General features: G+C 34.3%; 1 long non-coding RNA gene across 1 annotated transcript; it reads right to left on the bottom strand.

Moving 5' to 3' along the window:
* Positions 1–698: 698 nt before the first annotated feature.
* LOC132271856 (uncharacterized) lies at positions 699–5,795 on the bottom strand. Its single transcript, XR_009469862.1, has 2 exons — positions 3,875–5,795; positions 699–2,742 (listed from the first exon to the last, which is right to left on the bottom strand). It is a non-coding gene; the product is annotated as an uncharacterized LOC132271856 (long non-coding RNA).
* Positions 5,796–6,639: the final 844 nt, after the last annotated feature.

Genomic DNA, 6,639 nt, shown 5'->3' with positions numbered 1-6,639 from the left:
AGAAAAGTTATTGCATTTTTATGTGGACTAAAGGTACTACCATGCCATTTGGTTAATTTATGCTGCTACTGGTGATACTATTCAGAATGGTTTTTTGGTTTTGATACTGCCAATGAGCTTCTTGATTTTATCAAGAAAGAGTTGATAGGCATTAAGAAGCAACTATAATATTATTATCTGACATGGTTTATGTTAGTCAGATATGATGGCAATGATTCGCTGAGAGAGTACATTTATATGATGTACAAGCTGGTCAATGATATGAGGTAGTAGGGAATCATATTTGATGACAAATTATTAGTCTACATGGTGATCTATTCTCTGCTTAGGTTTTTTCAGCTTTTCAAGGTGAATTATAATTCACAAAAAGTTAAATGTAGCATTAACAAGCTATTACCACTTTGTGTGATTCCAGGGGAGCTACTCATGGGTGTTAAAACTGCATCAGCTCATCTTGTCTTGATAGCAACAATAGTTTCAAGAAGAAACTAGGCGCCAAGAGAGTGTATAAAAGGCTAAACAGAATAAAGAAAGAAAGAACAATAAATGAAAAGACATTGATCATGGAATAATAAATGTTGATCATGTAGAAATAAAAGGACATCAAAAGAAAAAGGTTATTGTGGTGGAAAAAAAAACCAAAGCATGAAAGAAAATTGTCATGTTAATAGAAAATAGAAAGAACTGACAACCTAACAAGACATAAAAAGTATAGATCCATTTTTACAGGTGCTATCAATGAACATGTATTATGAAAAGCAGAGCTACCTGCAAATTGAATACATCTCCTGAAGCAACTTATAACTAAGAGATAAACAAAACTATAATTTGATCCGAACATGCAGCGTTTAGGATTGAATATGCTTTTACAAAGAGGTCATATTTTCAATGTCCAAAAGAAGTTCAATTGTAGCATGCTGAAATCTGAACTCGATCTGCTACAAACCTCTCAAAGCCTTAGTTCCTCCTTGTACATGTAAAATAAAACAATCTCCCATCACAGTCATCTTAAAGGCTCAGTTGCCCCTTGTCTCTGTAAAATAACTAGGACTCTAGTAACATCCACCTGTATCTTCTCTAAGCTCCAACTCTCTAAACCAAAATTCTAGTTTTTTCAAATTTAAAAAGAACAGATGAAGAAATAAATTAAAAATTATCCCCAAAATTTAAATAAAGAAACTGTAATCTAAACAAGCATATATAACTCATTTACAATCAAAACCAGAGATTATCCCTTGCTAAAACAAAACCATTAACAATGAACAAACCCCAAATCGGTTTAAATACCACATTTTTTGAATAACTAAAAACCAGAATTTTTCCCAATAAAAAGGTAAACCCAAGCAACAAAAACAACCGATGAAATAAACTAAAAACAAAGACCATCTACCGATCTCTCCCAAAACAAACTACAGAACAATTATCCAAATACTAAGACTTTCCCCTAAGCCAAATACTATTACAGGACATATGTCCAAATCTCAAAACTGGCAACCCATCTATCTGAGATACTATTAGAGTAAAATGCATAACCAACATGCACCTATTGATAACTTGCAAGGCTTCAAAAGTTAAATGGCAAAGACTAACTTCATATCTGACACTTTTTATTCAATAACATATATATATATATATATATATATATATATATATATATATATATATATATTTTAGGTGAGATTAAAGTTATTATTTCCCAAGTAATTTCAATAACCATTATAAGTTCCATAAATAATCTCTCCACCTTAATATGTACATGTGAAATTGCCATTTTCCAAAACTACTAAGATTTACAACCAAAAAAGAAAATCTAGCATCCTACAACAGCTTCTTTAGTGACGAGCTCCTATGGCACCGGTACAAAATTAAATATTTTCACTGTGATTACAGCAAGGCAGTAGAAATTTGACCCCCCTTGGTTTACTTCTCACTATAGCTGTTTGTGCATATGATGGAACCACTTGGTCTTTAAATCAGGCAAATCTCTCTGAAATATAAAGCTTCTTGAAAAATATCTTTTTAAATCTTACAGCCTATGAAACAAAACCCATAATGAGAGACGCCACTGGGAGAAGCCAATTTTCAATCTGGTTCTCATCATCAATCATGCTAAAAGAACAAGAAATTTCTTATATTGATCAGCGCAAATGGTGGTCTAAACCAACAAAGAGTTGCAATAAGTTACTAAGCTAACAGTTTCATATTAACTTGGGAAAAAATTTTCGTTCTTCGATTTCGTTCTTTGATATTTTATAAATTGAGTGGTAAAATTCTTATCTTCTTTAGTGCGCTGTTAAAATCTGGAATCCAATCCTTCCATACCCTGAATCTGGGCTGGAAGTCGAATGAATGAAGTAGCTGGCTGTCTTTCAATTCTCATGGACCAAAACAAAAACATCCCCAGTAGTGTTAGTCCTACTTACAGGGGTCATTTTCATTGTTAGTCCCAGGCATAAGAATGGATGCTACCAGGCAAATTTGCTTATTGTATTAATTAAATGTAGTTATTGCATGAAATTGGAGGTATACCGAATATAAGAGTATGGTGGTTCTTAGAATTTAAATTGTTCGAGTATTTAGCATTGTATCGAATGAAAAGAAAAGAACACATTACCTTAAAATGATCATAGCAAACCTGTCTCTCAGAATCTGGAATATCCCTCCACGTTTTGAAATTTAGTAGTGCTTCTTCATCTCTCGTGTGGATGCCAACTTCCGCCGTCCATAATTTGTTGTTTTTTCCTACGCGTTTAATATACCCCGTCCCAAGTTAAAAGAAGACAAAAACAAAAGTTTTAGACCTTCCACCAATAAAAAATTTGAAAATCCAATAACTTGTTACCAATAAAAGCAAGCAAATTTTGGAAAAAACAAAAAAAAGTACTTTCATTATCACATTAATCTTAGCTTAAAACATCATAAATAAAATAAAATTATACAATTAAAGATAACAGTTTAATTTGGTCAAATAAAGTACGATATATATATATATAAGGTTTGACAGATTGGTGTTATCCCTATCATAATCTTATATGAATGGGTCGGTCACATTAAAAACAATAAGAGAGAAAATATGTCACTAAAAAGTTTTTAGAACATGTTGCTCAAGCAATGACTCAATGACTTAATGCTAAATCTTAGATCTTACAGTGATCATTTATGCTTTAAAATGAACTTTCTCTAAAATCAAAAACTCATAGCATGCTTGTTCTAGCCGTTAGAAAGACAAAAGTTTCCAAATATCAGACAATGGATTAGTTTGAAATTCATTAGCTGTCCCAGCACTAAGCTCTGCTCTGTCAAATATTTGCTAAAGCCTAAGCATAAACAACATGAATATTCAATCAGTTTCAAAGAGTTTACTGTATCATAATGATCAAAATAATGTGGTTGGACGTGTAGGTATATAACAACTCTATAAAAAGAAATAAAAATCAAATAAATAAACCACAATGATATATTACAGAAAACAAAATGGTATCAAAAGTGACAAGAATGCAGATTCCCTTTAGAAATTGTTCACTATATGCAATTTATAAAACCACATAGCGCGCACACATGTTTTAAGTCCATAATGCATTAATCATATAGACCAAAAGTTGAAAGTGGAACAAAGACCAGAGAGGGTATAAGTATCAAATCTATTGAACTGATTTCTTTTAATTTTTGAACAAAACACATTGAGTCACATATAAAAATACTCTACAAATAACACCACACACAAAATAATAAATAGAGAGATAACTCTAGCCTCACCACGCAAATAAGCAAATATACGGATCTAAGAAGCAACGGGGAAAAAAAAAAAATATATATATATATATATATATATATATATATATATATATATATATCAAAAATAAATAACACTTACGACACTAGTAGAAGAGTAAGTAGTGACACTGAAATTCTGGTTGCTCTGGTAGTCCTTGTAGGGAAGATCTGCGGCACGAAACAAACAAGCAATTCATAGAAAACATTCCAAACTATCACTCCAATCAGCTAAGACAAATGAATGGGATATTCCAAAAATATAAAGGACTATCAGTTGGAAAGTGCAAGTGTACATGTACGAAAACCAATCAGAGTTACAGAATACATGACCTCTTATCAAAAGCCTGAATATCCGACCAACAACCAAAACAAAGTTACAAAGGCAAGCTCTCGGCAAGGCACGGCGACGGCAAACAAAACACCCGACGACAAGATTGAGCCAAACTGCAAGTCTACAACCCACCACGACGAAGGACTGCTTGGAGTTTGAGAATCTGACCGTAAGAAGCTTTCGACGAAAAAGACGACAGCCGAGAACGCCGGTAAACCTCTGCAACTTCCGGCCAAAAAGACAAAGAACCGATGAAGCCTCACCAATGCAAACAACAACAGCAAAATCAGACCAGTTTCTTACGGTGAAAACACAACTCGTGAGAGCCACCGGCGACCCACGCACAAAGATGACAATCTGAAATTTCGCGATCGAAAAAAATTGAACCAAACTCACCGGCGTCTTCCACGATTCATCGTCACCGTCGGCCGACACGTTTGCACCCTTCATCCACAGCAACTCGCCGTCAACCATCACTGCCCGATACCCAACACACCAACCCTGCTCACAGATCCAAGATCCTCCAAGAACCTCCTCACCGTCCTCCGCTGTAGATCTCTGGCGCCCACCGCCGCCGATCCCATCTCCTTCTGCGACGCCGTGAAGAGACTGTTCCCGTCGGTGCCGGTTTGTAAACTTTCCAATTGTCTATTCCGATCAGCTTCGCCGGCCGTGTCTCTGCTTCTTCTCCACAGATGCAAATTTGTACCGGTCTCACCGTTTCCCTTGTGTTCAGATCAGATCTGCAACTCGAGGGAGGTTAGAGAGGCAGAGGAGAGACAGGGAAGATGAATGGACCTATGTTTTTTTGCCAACTAGACGCAAAGTAAAATTCTGTCTAACAAATCGGCGAATTCCATCGGCATAAATATCATTTTCCATCAATTAATCAGTCCTTTTTCCTATTTTAAAAAACTTACCCATTTCTTAGTTATCTTTAACATTTGTATTAACTTGTAAAAAAATTTTAAAAAATAGACTAATTGATTATTTCCCGTGTAGCTTCCAATATATCCAACTACTATTGTTTATTTATATGAGATTTTTTAGAACCATGTAAAACTTGTCTTTCTGAAAGTAAGTGTTCCACAACTTATAATTTATTATAATAATAATAATAATAATAAGTGAAATGAACCCTTAGTGTTATTGTTATTACTTATTATAAAATAAAAAAAGTTAACCCACCTGACAGTAACCAACATCAGAATAATATCCCACAAGGACACGTCTGAGAGCAGCATGACCCTCTGGGGTGACCAACCATGGGTGACCAGGAAAGGTTCGCGGAAGATCCTGCATATTTATACATATAAAAGAGTTAAAAGTGAATACTAGACATGGCCTTGAAATAGGGCTCAAATCCCCCCTGTGAGTTATCCTACAGTCTCTTGCTGTGAGTTGTTTAATGTCGTGTTTGGCTTGACACAAGAAAAAGAAGTCCACAAACGGCACAGTAACTTAACGTGTCAACTGTAAAGCCAAAAAAAAAAAAAAAAAAAGGAAAAGTTGAAATAAGCTGCCGCCCCCGCCCTTCTGCAGTTTCACTTTCCCCTTCTTCCCTTTTGCTTTTGTTATTTTCCTCCTTCCTTTTTCATTTTAATCCAAACCCTTATTCCTATCTCTTTGTTCCATCAAAAAAACATATTGCTTTGAATTTCTTTTTTATTAAAAACCCTAATTCCTCTCTCCTCTATTCTTACTTTTTAATAATTTTTTTTGAATCAAAACCCAAATTGCAGTGTGCTGATTTCTCAATGCAATGTCAACTATTCATCTACAGGAAGAAAATCTACAATGAACCTGATGTGGTATCTACAATTAACCTAATTAATGCTTGATTGTTGGTAAGTCTTATTAATATTGTGCATTTAATATATTGTTCATTTACAGTGAAATTTTTGTTTTGAACGGAACAATGTAGATTTAGAAAATTTATGATTCTTTCATTTGTCATCGATCTGTCATCGTAATGAATGTAAAATCTTCCATAATTGATTTTTAGAACTGAATTGGCTTCAGTAGGTATGAATGTGTTATCAAAAAAATTGGTATTAAATGCATGCGGCAACCAAATCAGGCTGGAAACGAAAAAATGAAAAAATGCATAAAGGAGCCAGCTTCACCCAAAGTGAAGCCGCCTCCACTACCAAGTAGAGCCTGCTCCACTTTGTAATTGAGCCTGCTCCATTTAGAGAAGGCTCTAAATCACCTAGAGCAGGCTCCAATAAATATTGGAGCCTGCACTAGGTGATTTATTAGACATTTCAGAGGTTAATATTTGATATTTATGAGAAAAAAAAATTGCGAAGTTTAACAAATAGGAACTCTGATCACCTTCACCATCAAAATAAGCTATTGACACAGTTCTGTAAAACTAATTTCACACCTCTGCAAAACTAATTTCACACCTAAATTTAACATTTTTTAATTCTTTCATTTGTCATCTGTTAGTGTAAATTATGATATTTTTCTACTTGAAATTGACATTGGTTAAGCATTCTAGCATATTAGAAATGTTGGATAATTGTAGG

This window comes from Cornus florida, unplaced genomic scaffold (assembly GCF_030987335.1).
Source record: "Cornus florida cultivar Cherokee Brave unplaced genomic scaffold, ASM3098733v1 CherokeeBrave_3.0.0_Hap2_Chr08, whole genome shotgun sequence".
In the NCBI taxonomy this organism is placed as follows: domain Eukaryota; kingdom Viridiplantae; phylum Streptophyta; class Magnoliopsida; order Cornales; family Cornaceae; genus Cornus; species Cornus florida.
This window is presented reverse-complemented; position numbering and strand designations above follow the sequence as displayed.